This window comes from Triticum aestivum, chromosome 4A, assembly GCF_018294505.1.
Source record: "Triticum aestivum cultivar Chinese Spring chromosome 4A, IWGSC CS RefSeq v2.1, whole genome shotgun sequence".
NCBI lineage: Eukaryota > Viridiplantae > Streptophyta > Magnoliopsida > Poales > Poaceae > Triticum > Triticum aestivum.
In genome coordinates, this window is record NC_057803.1 from 384,681,362 (window position 1) to 384,696,804 (window position 15,443).

The window sequence follows — 15,443 nt, forward strand, 5'->3', positions numbered from 1 at the left end:
CCTGAAACTCCATTTTTTGCTCTTCCACATACCCATCCGTCAAAACCATGTTGTTGATAAACTTAAGCCTAATGGACAATAGTAACCTTGCATTCAGCAGGAAGAAATGGGACAAATCTAGTGTTTTCATGGTTGGATACATATCGTTCTAGCGTTATTTTCTTCAATCGAATCTCATGAGAAGTGAGAAAATCCCGATGCTTATGAATCCACCGATTGGTTATAACTTTATTACCCCGTCCTATTGCCTAAATAGACATGAAGATTGAAAATAGTTAAGGTCTAAAAAAATAGTGTCAAAAGAGTAACAGCTGAACAGTTAATTCTAGTACACTATATGCGGGCTTCCAATGTGCGTGAAATTATGACCTGTATATACAACTTCTCCAGACATGGAAAGCATTGCAGCAAGCCAATAATCTTATTCAGATCAAAACTATTCATTTGGATATATAAGATCTTGACAGAATCCAGCACCATTGATAGGCAATCCATGGAGAAACTCTTCATTTAGCATAGAACATAGTATTAGTACAAAATGTGTACTCCAAGATGACATATAACTTATGCGCAGAAATTTAAAATGCAGCTTATGGTTACAAGTGTAGATGATAATATAAAGTACCTGAAGAACTGTGGAGCCAAACACCATATTGAAATGAGCACACAGATCATGTATTACACCCAAGGTCTCCAGTTTAGGCGCAGAGAGGACGGTTATTTGCAATGGTGAATAACTAGAATCAAGGATCAACCTTTAAAGTGAAGGGGCATCTTGGATGATGAGCTGCCTTCCGTCAAAAGAAATTCCAATTCTTACAAGGTTAGGCGACTTTATTTGGAGACAACCGATTCTAACTGTGAAAACAAGCACCAAGCACTCCAGGGCAGGGCAACTGGAGTGGATGATGCTACACAATGAGGCCTCCGATATACGAACCCACACAAGTGAAAGTTTCTTGAGAAATGGGAGTCGAAGGTTTAGTACCAGATTGTTTGGTAGGTCGCACAGCGCAATGGTGGCGGTGTGGAGAGAGGAGGAAACCCGCGAGATGGACATCGGTGCTGAGGGCACAGGTAGATGGCGTTCGGTATCTGGTAGGTGATTTCCAAGGGAATAGTAGAACTCAAGCAGCTATAGTTCTGTGAATTCAGGGGATTTCAGCTAGGCATCCACCGTGCAGGGCAAGGTATGCTTGCTCAGGTAGCATGACAGGATGCAGAGGCTTTGAACGGAACCCTCGTGGGAGGAGATGATGGCTCTGGGGATTTCAATATCACTGAAGAGAGATAGCTGACGACAGTCGAGATTAAGGGGCATGGCGCGCCATAGAGGGCACCACCGAATTGAGAGGACTTGGGTGCGGCAGCACTCCTTGGTGGGGAGAAGCGAGATGATCTCTCCAAGGATGGCGTTCGGGAGATCACTGATGCAGTCCACCCAAGATTCTACGGGTTCCTGGGATCCATTGGGGGCAGGATCGCCGCTTCTCCCCGCACTGCCGGGTGCGGGATCTACAACAGGCGTCGCCGCTGGTGGGAGCCTCATCTTCTTAGCGCTAGGGTCAGCCGACTCCATTTTCCTCGAGGACGTCGCGTCGCGCTCACGGATTTGAGAAGAGTAACGAATGACAAGCCTAGTTTTAGTGCGAGTGAAGAAGAAGGGGAACTGGGGGTTTTCTGTAGTAGTGAGGAAGAAGGGGAGCTGGGGTTTTTCTGTATGAGTGAGGTGAGGAATTTGGGGGTACGAGTGGAGCGAGCTGACGTGAGGTGCGTGGGAATGAGGAGGAAGAAGAACACCTAGGTTTTTTGGGGGGCGTGTGCTGGGTGTGGGTAGCGCCTCTCATTCAGTAAATATATGGACTTTTGAATTGATTTTACTATTTACTAGGGTGGATGGGCTGTTTTGTCTTGGGCCCAGAGAAACAATTACTACTAGTACAGTGGAGACACTCTACAACTACCCAGAAAAACAATTACTACTAGTACAGTGGATACAATACCACTTCTGGCTCCTCCTAGATCATCGAAACGTCTCCCTCTACTGAATGTCATTATACTTTTGTTCACTGACATACGGGCCATGCAGCGCGCGGGCCCAAATGCCATCCACCAAATTAGAAGGCAGTATGTAGGCGGAGAGTCACCCTGCTCGTAGCGCGGCAGTAACGAGCCGTCGTATCACAAAACCCCACCTCCCCGCAGTCTAAGTTTGACGGATGAAGCAACCATCATTTCACTCTTCGTTGAATCCCATTCTCCCTCACCGTCTTCAAGAAAGGCAACACTCGCATCTGCCACTATTCTTCTCTCCCAATGAAGGGAAGGTAAGCAGATCCGTGATGTTGGTATATTTTCGTTCAGAGAAAAAAAAGAACTTTTGCAAAGCAGTAACCGATCCTCACTCTCTTTTTTGTTTCATTGTCATTGCGATTGTGTTTTCGTTTCAGTGGTCTCCTAGTATTCGTCAGTTTCATGATGAACCAAGGAGAACCAGGCAAAGATCTGCCGATATTGGAGTAGACGTGGGAGGCTGATCCCCACGAGACAGAGAGCTACAAGAAGATGGAGGCAGCCACCGAGCCGACCCCAGATACGCGCACGGCCACTACTAAGATGGTCAACGCCCCGTTTGAGGTTACAGTCCCCGTGGCGCTGCAGGAGCAGTTTTCCCCCTTCGAGGATGTGTCCCCCCCCCCCCTCGCTGAGCTGCCCAAGGTGATTTTCTTCTTTGCCGATCTCGATTGTGGTTTTTCATCTAAGTATGTGGTGATGAATAATGCAAAATTTTATTAGCTTCGATGCCATGCTATACATAGTGGAAATAACTTGTGTTTCTTATACTGGAAAGTAATTCAGAATTTGTTTCCGTTTCAGTTTGAGCCCTGATGCAGACAAGGATTGTGTGGTTGTATATGTCACTCGCTATGAGGCGGGTGACCTGAATATATGCACTGGGAAAACAGATTTTTTAGGCTATTGGATCCTGGAAGCCATTTGCACTTATACCAATGAAGAGTTCAAAGCTACTCCTTCATTTGTGAGGCATATTGTTCTTGTCAAGCTTACGCAGGAAGATGACGTGGCATGCCTCCACAAACAAGTTTATGAGTGGCGAGGCCACAAGCTTGTCTTCATGAAGGTTCACAGGATTCAGCTGCTACCGGACGTCCTCAATGATGTTCATGGCAAGGTCCGTCTTGTGTCCAGCCCAAATTAGATCGAGGCATGAAATAGTTGCCCCAACTAGTGTTTAATAGTAGTTTGGATTGTGTCTAATTATCCGAACCTTGCCTGTTATCGAGCCCTTTGGGGCTAGTACTCTGTTTGAATCCGTCTATGGGAACTGCTGCTACTTTTGTGTGCCCGTGAATCATGTGAGAACCATCGTAATTGTTGCTGAAACAGATGCGTCCTCACTAGTTTTTTCACGAATATGGCATGGTAAGACATAAGTTGTCATGGTTTATCATATGAGCAGTGTGTGTTTTGATGAAATAGAGTACTCATTCGAGAACTATGCGCCAATGTATACATAAGTACTTGTAAACACTATTGGTGCTACCCCACTTGTAAGCAGTTGTGCAAAACCCAACACATTGGCTCAGCTCGCTTCAACACTAGGCTATCGTCCAGCTAACAATCAACAATCCGTTGTCTGACATAAAAGCAACTATGTATTTTGTTACAATGGTTCATGCAGTTAACTGAGGCCACAATGTAAATTCCAAATGTTCACACGCTAGTCCAACGTTCATGTGGAACACTCACATTAAACTCGGCTTCATAAAAAACTTGAAAAGCATAAGTTAGGCAATTTTATACATATCAATGATTCATAGAACATAACAAACATATACTAGTTCACAGCAAAAGACAAAGTTGTGAGAAGGTTTACAAATCAGGAAAAAAACAAGCAAGGCTTCTCTGAGCAAAAGGCCTCTCGGCAGGCTTAAATTTCTTGGAGTTCACTCTGGTTTTTTCTTGTTGCCACCATCCAGGGTTAGGTTCTCTCATTATAGAATAACCAATTATAATTGTTGTTCTCAGCTGGAATGCTGAACTGAACCATGTAGTGTACTGACCAGCTGAAAGTCTTGTGCATTCCACTAAATTTAAGCACCCCTATTTGCAGAAATAAGTAGACCACAATGCCTCTTGTCCGTGAACCTGTCCAAAAAAACGCCGTGCAGCCGTGCCAGCTAGTCCTCGGTCCATGGATGAACTGGTAGAAGTGCATTCTGAACTAGGATGCAGTTGTTTTCGCTCGTCCCTACACTGCAATCAGGAAGTAAAACATACAAATCAACTTCTTTTATATTGCGTTGGTCATTCTACCGAGTAACTACCAATGTAGGAATACCTGGAAGACTGGTGGTTAGACGACAGCAATGAGGGATAGCCATCTCATTTTGCGCAGTTCTACTAAAAGTGAGGTGTGTGCTTTTGATTGCGCGGATAGAAACGATACGGATACAGATATCACGAAACGATATGGAGACAGACATCCCTGTTTGCGCAAATACAAAATATAGTTATTTAAATAGTGACAGATATTTTGCAGTGGCGTATGATTAACAGCAGCATCTATTGTGTTATAATTGGCACTAGATTGACAGTATGAAAGTGTCCTTAAGTAAGTAGCGTCACATCACATCAACACTGCCACTAGATTAACATGCAGAACAATAGTATTAGTTTTATTGTCATGAGAGTAGCACATGGTCAGTAAATGTGCAATCAAATTTGTGCAGTTCCACTGGGATGAAGCAATGTTAGCGGTGTGAGATTGAAGTGTAACTGCAAAAACACAATTCATGGGAAATAAAGCAAGACAGAAGCACTTCTTAAAATGGTGGTGGCATTGCTTCAATTTATCGATGGCACTAGACCATTACTTATAGTAACATTAAGTGGCATTGCTTAATGCTTCATGTGATTTTACATTAACGATAGCGATATGGGTGTAGGGACAGCAGGGGCGTAAAGTGGTGATGCAGATGTGGTTGCCGAGAGCGGCAAACACTCAGGCAACATGTCCACATTTGTCCCATTTTTTATCTCCTCGACGACATTTTCCTATGTGAGCACAGGAAATCTAGACCTGCTCATTCTCATTTGCGTTGTCCCCCAACACCCGTCACTTTCTTTCCTTTTTCAACCAAGAGATAGGTCCACTTCCCCCACCATTCGCCATCCACCATGGTTTCTTCATCTTTTCAACCAAGAGACCGGTTGGATAGCCAGTATCTACTACTTTCCCCCATTTCCTCTTAGAACCAAGTCCTAGATTCATGCTACAGCTTTCCCACTTTCTTCCCTGTTTGAACCAACTCTTAGAGTCGATTGTATGTACTAGCTTTTCCTCTAAAAATGGAAGTCTAGGTGGCTTTGGAACAGCGGAGGGAAGTAGAAAAAGATCCACACGAAGCCAAGTGGGGAGCTAGGGCAGTAGAGCAAGGCGGGTTTCGAAGGAATATATACCTGAGGGTCATCGGCATGTGGCAAAGACGGCGTCGGGAGGCCGCATCTTGGCCACAATACCACAGGGAGGAAGAAGGGGTCGGAGGCCCTCCCGGGCCGGTGCTCTCTCAAAGAGAACGGCACGGCCGCCAATCGAGACGCGCGGGCAGCCATTGGTCTCCTCCCTCACCGCCGACGACAGCGTGAACGATGCACCTACACCCCTGCCCCGGTCGAGGTTGTCCGACCGGATTTGTGACCAGCCATGAGCTGAGAGAGAGTGTGTCCACCTATGTCTTGCTTAGATCTGGAGAGGATAAGAGAGTGAACGAGATGAACCCTAGTAAAGCAAGCACTAAGGCTCAAAAAAATGCGTTCCTACGTGTACCTGCGAGTGGGTGTGAGAGAACTAGTGCGTGCATGCACTGCTTCTCTTCATGAGAGTACAATATACTATGCCCAAAGAACGTTCGCCACAACAGTAATGGTATAAGTGTGTGACGTGTGAGCTAAAATAAAATGTGCGCGACATCTTTTGTTTTTTAGAAGTTTTGAGGGTAGGGTGTGAAGAGCACATATGTGTGTGACGTCTACCTGCAGATAGATGGTGGGTGCGAGAGGACTCGAGAGAGTCGTGACTCGTGAGGGTGCGTGTGTGTAAGAGAGAAGGGGGCACGTATCAATGCAATGCATGTGTCCGTAAATCATTATCTGACAAACGTTCGCCACAAGCCTTTTCCTGATGAACGATGTAATAACTGTTAGATCGGCATCCGACAGTGTAAGTTTTGCCATGTCATTTAACAGAGCAGCCACTCCTCCTACACACAAATCTTCCACGTGGGTGTTAGCAACTGTCGTATGCTCCCTCTGTTCCAAAATGCAGTGCATATATCTTTATTGAAAATTCGAACCTCGCAAATGTTTACCGAGTTTTCGTGTACCAAATTGCACATGTAGAATACCCTGTATATATCATTTCATTCATCTTCGAGAGGTAACTATAAAGATGGGGGAGGAGTCTACAAAGAAAGACCATCGTATCACCTGCTACAATTTCAAGCATCCTTTGGTGTCGAGGAATATCATAGGAACTCTATATGATATGATTATTATAGGATTTTTTTTCTTTAGAGCCAATTGGTTCATAGGAATAGATTCATATACTCCACATTTCAAAGGAAAATAAACATGGTATCATTTCGATAGCTTTAGAGCCACTTGGTTCATATGAATGGATTCCTATACTCCCATAATTTCAAAGGAAAATAAACATTAGCGTATATTCAATAGAAAAGTTCCTATGATATGAACCAAATTACATCTCTTTTCTAATCCCTCCTCATAGGAATTGAGATACATGTCATCTCTAGATTCAATAGAAAAGTTCCTATGATGTGAACCAAATGACATATCTTTTCCAATCCCTACTCATAGGAATTGAGATACTCCATGTCATCTCTTTCCCTACAACTTCCATGTATACATCTTCTATTCCTAAATAGCTAGTACAACCCACTAGTAGCTTTTTTCCAAGACATGCAACTATGGCACAAGAACTATATAGTGTGCGAATAACTTTGAAAGATGGTCGCTGGATGAAGCTAATCCGACAGTGCAGAGATGGCAAATCCGAGCACTGCTAGCCATTGGATATCATCAACATTCCACCAGATCTCCCACATGTACAATTTAGAAGACTCCATGGTTGAACTTAAGCATAGTGCACAAACCTCAAAACACAAGCACTTCTCCTTTGTTCTAGAATCTTCTGTATCATAATTGATTTTTTTCTAAATGAATTGCCATTATTTGTTTTTTACTTTATGCTTTACAATGCACAACCCCATGAATCTTAACATTTTTGTAAAACTAATTGATTTTGAATGAGATGAACTATAAGAACTAAACGAAGATCTACATCATGCATATATGACTCAAAGCTTTACATGCTATAGTGTGTATTTATTCATAATTTGGTTTCGAAATCTCATGCGTTCAACTAGTTTTGAGTAGAGTAGCAAATTTCACGTGGCCCCGGGTATATCAAAATGCAGGGCCCATGCATCATTGCTTTTCGGTCGAACCTATGTCCACAATTTTTTGTACGTACTATATCTCCACTGGTCCCTGAACCCAAAATGTTGCCTCGTTCCCCTAAAACCAAGCGGCCCACACATATGTAAGGCGTCGACTCGAACTCAATCCCTCTCCCGTTTACTACGACATGGCCCTGCGCGCCGTAGTAGTACTCCTATAAACCCTACCGCCACACGCATCATCGGTTTTCTTCAAGAGGACGAGGGAGAAGCCGATTTGTAGTGGAGGCGCTTTCAAAAAAATGATCTATAGTGGAGACCCCTACCCTAGGGTGCCCTAGGTAGCTGCCGCACGCATCATTGGCTTTCTCTTTTCTTTATGCTCTTGCGCCCTAGAGTGAAATGATGATTGATTCGTCCGTCCAGCTTAATGCGGGAAAGGTGGGGCTTTGTGATTTGATCACTCATCGCTCATTTTCTACTACTGCGGCACTACGACCAGGGTGCCTCCAATTCCAACCGCTGCTCCGAACTGTAATTTGGTGCATCGCACGTGGAACAAGATGGTGGATGAGCCACATGTCGGCCAAAGGGATCCTGTTAAGTGTGTCGCCATTTCGTGTGCGGACTGGCCTGCTTGAGTTGCAACGCCAACACGACAGGTGCAGCCTACCACTTGGTTTTGCTCCTTGGTGAATCCCGACTATATTGATCTAAAATGATACGTACTGAACTACCCTCTCCGTCTCGTCTTTTTAGGCGTCTCGGTTTATAGGGCGTGCACGTAGTTCTAGGTCATCCATTTAACTAACTAAATATGAGTTACTATGTCACAAAAAGTATATCATTGGATTATTAAGCGGATGTAGTTTCTAAACATATAATGTTCATCACATATATAGCCGGCTAAATTCTCAACCTAGAACGACGTGCATGCCATGTAAACCGATATAGAGGAAGTATAGTAGTACAAATGAGGTGATTTTACCGAGCGATCGGCGGGAGAGCATGGCCTTTCATGCGTTCCCACATGTCATGATGTACCAAGGCGATGCGCCTGTCCCTCTTGAGGCAGAAGCAATACTACATGGTTTGAGATGATGGCGAACCGAAGTGTGAAATAATGGTTGCTTCGTCCATCTGGGAAGGTGCGGCATTGTGATTTGACGTCTCATTGCTCATTACTACTACTAATAGGGTGATACAACTGGGGTGCGTCCCCCCTGCTGTTCTGCACTGTTATTTGGTGCTTGACACGTCGACCCGGTTGTCATATGTCCCACATGTCGGCGACAGGAAGTACAGAATTCATGAAAGCGAGCGTCGATGGAGGAGTACAATACACGGCTTGGGTTTTTGCTGCTTTGCGCGATCCATCGATACAAACGCGGACTAAAAAAGGCAAGGGTGGGTCTTTTCCCATGCGGCAGGCAGGGGAGTTTGGCATAGTCTGTTTGAGGCAAGGAGGCAGGAAGGGAAACAAGCAAATAAAGGTTGAGCGACTTAGTTTTGGGAAAATCTGATTTTACGGAGTACGTACCCACTAGGGTTTATAGGGCTCATCTAAAAAACATTTGTTTTTCCGTTTTATAAGTCTCAATTCTACTACTAGTAGTAGTACCATCACATGTTGGATTTCGAGGTGCGTTAGATCACCCGATGCAAGCAGTGTCAAGAGAAAACTCACCAATGCATGTAGAAGTTCATGGAAATGTAGTAGTCATTCATGCATTCGTTCTAATTAATGCCTCGGTAAACATAACTTCTTGAGAAAAACGAGCGTACTAATTACTTGTGCAAATAGGAGTACAAAATTAATTTGACCACTCACCGTCTACCTTGGTTGGAGAGATTTTGAAATTGAGCCATAAACTGGAAAGGAGGGAGTAGTAATTGTTGTCTCGATTACTATTTGTAGCCTTGTATAGATGCAAAATGTATTTTTTTATAGTAGCCTTGTATAAGTAAATGGAGGGAGTACTAAAGGACATATATATTCCAAACAATATGATAATCTTTTTAACCAAGGTAGTAGGGACGAGGAGTAAACGGAGGGAGTAGTAAAATTTTCTCCTCGTCCTGCGAGCCACCGCGCGTGTGGGCGAGGGAGCGCGCATAAGGCATACAGTACTACTACTGGTAAGCAAGCTTCACCTCATCCTGCGAGCCACCGCACCTGTGGGAAGGGGAGACGGCATACTAAGCAAGCTTCTCCTCATTCTGCAAGTTGACGGGACACATCAAAAGTACTCCAGTGAATAGAGCCTTGCCTCTAAGGTAGGCCCCACATGGTTTGCCTCTTTTTCAACATAACGCGTCAAGTCGCAATTTGTTTGTTCACCCGTGGTAGACGGTCCTCCCTCCACCAAATGGACAACCAGTACACGGTCAAATTACCATGTGGGCTGCCTTTTGTACAGAAATGAGCTCCATCGTGTACACGCGCGGGTGTGGTTGGGAAAGAGACGGGAGTACGTGTGTCGTGCGTGCACCTCTTCTCTTCGTGCACGTCCCCCACCTACGTGGATGTGTGTGAGAGATACAAACCTAGACAAATGGCTAGTGTGGAATAACTACACTTCATAAGCCATTATAAGAGTGGACAAAATGGTGAAGGAGGAGATAGGGGACCATTGGAGGTGTGCGATTCTTGGCCGACGTTTGGCCTCGTTTAAATAGGAGATTAAATAGACGACAGACGGGGGAGCTGGGTCGGCGTTGCATTTAATGCTGGACATGTGTCCCGAGTGGGTTTCTCAATGAAGGAAATATGCCCTAGAGGCAATAATAAAGTTATTATTTATTTCCTTATATCATGATAAATGTTTATTATTCATGCTAGAATTGTATTAACCGGAAACATAATACATGTGTGAATACATAGACAAACAGAGTGTCACTAGTATGCCTCTACTTGACTAGCTCGTTGATCAAATATGGTTATGTTTCCTAACCATAGACACGAGTTGTCATTTGATTAACAGGATCACATCATTAGGAGAATGATGTGATTGACTTGACCCATTATGTTAGCTTAGCACTTGATCGTTTAGTTTGTTGCTATTGCTTTCTTCATGACTTATACATGTTCCTATGACTATGAGATTATGCAACTCCCATTTACCAGAGGAACACTTTGTGTGCTACCAAACATCACAACGTAACTGGGTGATTATAAAGGTGCTCTACAGGTGTCTCCAAAGGTACTTGTTGGGTTGGCGTATTTCGAGATTAGTATTTGTCACTCCGATTGTCGGAGAGGTATCTCTGGGCCCACTTGGTAATGCACATCACTTGAAGCCTTGCAAGCATTGCAACTAATGTGTTAGTTGCAGAATGATGTATTATGGAACGAGTAAAGAGACTTGCCCGTAACGAGATTGAACTAGGTATTGAGATACCGACGATCGAATCTCGGGCAAGTAACATACCGATGACAAAGGGAACAACGTATGTTGTTATGCGGTTTGACCGATAAAGATCTTCATAGAATATGTAGGAGCCAATATGAGCATCCAGGTTCCGCTATTGGTTATTGACCGGAGGTGTGTCTCGGTCATGTCTACATAGTTCTCGAACCCGTAGGGTCCGCACGCTTAAAGTTCGATGACGGTTATATTATGAGTTTATGTGTTTTGATGTACCGAAGGAGTTCGGAGTCCCGGATGAGATCGGACACATGACGAGGAGTCTTGAAATGGTCGAGACGTATAGATCGATATATTGGATGACTATATTCGTACATCAGAAAGGTTCCGAGTGATTCGGGTATTTTTGGGAGTACCGGGGAGTTACGGGAATTCGTATTGGGCCTTAATGGCCATACGGGAAAGGAGAGAAAGGCCTCAAAGGGTGGCCGCACCCCTCCCCATGGGCTGGTCTGAATTGGACTAGGGAGGGGGGCGCCCCCTTCCTTCCTTCTCCTTTTCCCTTCCCTTTCCTTCCCTCCTACTCCTACTACTTGGAAGGGTTCCTAGTTCTACTAGGAAAGGGGGAATCCTACTCCCGGTGGGAGTAGGACTCCCCTAGGGCGCGCCATAGAGAGGGACGTCCCTCCCCCTCCTCCACTCCTTTATATACGGGGGCAGGGGGCACCCCAAAGACACAACAATTGATCTCTTGATCTCTTAGCCGTGTGCGGTGCCCCCCTCCACCATAATCCACCTCGATCGTATCATAGCGGTGCTTAGGAGAAGCCCTGCGTCGGTAGAACATCATCATCGTCACCACGCCGTCGTGCTGACGAAACTCTCCCTCAACACTTGGCTGGATCGGAGTTCGAGGGACGTCATCGAGTTGAACGTGTGCAGAACTTGGAGGTGTCGTGCGTTCGGTACTTGATCGGTCGGATCGTGAAGACGTACGACTACATCAACCGCGTTGTGCTAACGCTTCCATTTTCGGTCTATGAGGGTACATGGACAACACTCTCCCCTCTCGTTGTTATGCATCACCATGATCTTGCGTGTGCGTAGGAAATTTTTGAAATTACTACGTTCCCTAACAGTGGCATCCGAGCCAGGTTTTATGCGTAGATGTTATATGCACGAGTAGAACACAAGTGAGTTGTGGGTGATACAAGTCATACTGCTTACCAGCGTGTCATACTTTGGTTTGGCGGTATTGTTGGATGAAGCGGCCTGGACCGACATTACGCGTACGCTTACATGAGACTGGTTTTACCGCCGTGCTATGCACACAGGTGACTAGCTGGTGTCAGTTTCTCCAACTTTAGTTGAACCGAGTGTGGCTACGCCCGGTCCTTGCGAAGGTTAAAACAGCACCAACTTGACAAACTATTGTTGTGGTTTTGATGCGTAGGTAAGAACGATTCTTGCTAAGCCCGTAGCAGCCACGTAAAACTTGCAACAACAAAGTAGAGGACGTCTAACTTGTTTTTGCAGGGCATGTTGTGATGTGATATGGTCAAAACGTGATGCTATATTTTATTGTATGAGATGATCATGTTTTGTAACCGAGTTATCGGCAACTGGCAGGAGCCATATGGTTGTCGCTTTATTATATGCAATGCAATCGCCCTGTAATGCTTTACTTTATCACTAAGCGGTAGCGATAGTCGTAGAAGCATAAGATTGGCGAGACGACAATGATGCTAAGATGAAGATCAAGGTGTCGCGCCGGTGACGATGGTGATCATGACGGTGCTTCGGAGATGGAGATCACAAGCACAAGATGATGATGGCCATATCATATCACTTATATTGATTGCATGTGATGTTTATCTTTTATGCATCTTATCTTGATTTGATTGACGGTAGCATTATAAGATGGTCTCTCACTAAATTTCAAGATAAAAGTGTTCTCCCTGAGTATGCAGCGTTGCCAAAGTTCGTCGCGCCCAGACACCACGTGATGATCGGGTGTGATAAGCTCTACGTCCATCTACAACGGGTGCAAGCTAGTTTTGCACACGCAAAATACTCAGGTTAAACTTGACGAGCCTAGCATATGCAGATATGGCCTCGGAACACTGAGACCGAAAGGTCGAGCGTGAATCATATAGTAGATATGATCAACATAGTGATGTTCACCATTGAAAACTTCTCCATTTCACGTGATGATCGGTTATGGTTTAGTTGATTTGGATCACGTGATCACTTAGATGATTAGAGGGATGTCTATCTACGTGGGAGTTCTTAAGTAATATGATTAATTGAACTTTAATTTATCATGAACTTAGTCCTGGTAGTATTAACATATCTATGTTGTAGATCAATAGCTCGCATTTAGCTCCCCTGTTTTATTTTTGATATGTTCCTACAGAAAACTGAGTTGAAAGATGTTAGTAGCAATGATGCGGATTGGATCCGTGATCTGAGGACTATCCTCATTGCTGCACGAAAGAATTATGTCCTTGATGCACCGCTAGGTGACACACCTATTGCAGGAGCAGATGCAGACGTTATGACGTTTGGCTAGCTCAATATGACGACTACTTGATAGTTTAGTGCACCATGCTTAACGGCTTAGAATCGGGACTTCAAAGACGTTTTGAATGTCATGGACCATATGAGATGTTCCAGGAGTTGAAGTTAATATTTCAAGCAAATACCCGATTTGAGAGATATGATGTCTCCAACAAGTTTTATAGCTAAAAGCTGGAGGAGAATAGCTCAAGCAGTGAGCATGTGCTCAGATTGTTTAGGTACTACAATTGCTTGAATCAAGTGGAAGTTAATCTTCTAGATAAAATAGTGATTGACAGAATTCCCTAGTCACCATCACCAAGTTAGTAGAACTTCGTGATGAACTATAGTTTGCAAGGGATGACGAAAACAATTCCCAAGCTCTTCATGATGCTGAAATCGACGAAGGTAGAAGTCAAGAAAAGCATCAAGTGTTGATGGTTGAAAAGACCACTAGTTTCAAGAAAAGGGCAAAGGGAAGAAGGGGAACTTCAAGAAGAACGGCAAACAAGTTGCTGCTCAAGTGAAGAAACCCAAGTCTGGACCTAAGCTTGAGACTAAGTGCTTCTACTGCAAAGGGACTGGTCACTAGAAGCGGAACTACCCCAAGTATTTGGTGGATAAGAAGGATGGCAAAGTGAACAAAGCTATATTTGATATACATGTTATTGATGTCTACTTTACTAGTGTTTATAGCAACCCCTTGGTATTTGATACTGGTTCAGTTGCTAAGAGTAGTAACTCGAAATGGGAGTTGCAAAATAAATAGAGACTAGTTAAGGGTGAAGTGATGATGTGTGTTGGAAGTGGTTCCAAGATTGATATGATCATCATCGCACACTCCCTATACTTTCGGGATTAGTGTTGAACCTAAATAAATGTTATTTGGTGTTTGCGTTGAGCATAAATATGAATGGATCATGTTTATTGCAATACGGTTATTCATGTGAGTTAGAGAATAATTGTTGTTCTGTTTACATGAATAAAACCTTCTATGGTCATACACCCAATGAAAATGGTTTGTTGGATCTCGATCGTGGTGATACACATTTTCATAATATTGAAGCCAAAAGATGCAAAGTTGATAATGATAGTGCAACTTATTTGTGGCACTGTCGTTTAGGTCATATTGGTGTAAAGCGCATGAAGAAAATCCATGCTGATGGGCTTTTGGAAACACTTGATTATGAATCAGTTGATGCTTGCAAACCATGCCTCATGGGCAAGATGACTAAGACTCCGTTCTCCGGAACAACGGAGCGAGCAACAGATTTGTTGGAAATCATAAATACTGATGTATGTGATCCGATGAATATTGAGGCTCGCGGCAGGTATCATTATTTTCTGATCTTCACAAATGATTTGAGCAGATATGAGTATATCTACTTGATGAAACACAAGTCTGAAATATTTGAAAAGTTCAAAGAATTTCATAGTGAAGTGGAGAATCATCGTAACAAAAATAAAAGTTTCTACGATATGATCGCAGAAGTAAAATATTTGAGTTACGAGTTTGTCCTTCAGTTAAAACAATGTGAAATAGTTTCACTACTCACGCCACCTGGAACACCACAGTGTAATCGTGTGTCCGAACGTCATAACCGTGCTTTATTAGATATGGTGCAATCTATGATGTCTCTTACCGATCTACCACTATTGTTTTGTGGTTATGCATTAGAGACAGCTACATTCACGTTAAATAGGGCACCATCTAAATCCGTGGAGATGACACCGTATGAACTGTGGTTTGGCGATAAACCTAAGCTATCGTTTCTTAAAGTTTGGGACTGCGATGCTTAAAGTTTCAACATGATAAGCTCGAACCCAAATCGGAGAAGTAAATCTTCATAGGATACCCAAAAGAAACTATTGGGTACACCTTCTATCACAGATCCGAAGGCAAGATATTCGTTGCTGAGAATGGATCCTTTCTAGAGAAGGAGTTTCTCTCGAAAGAAGTGAGTGGGAGGAAAGTAGAAATTGATGAGGTAACTGTACCTGCTCCCTTATTGGA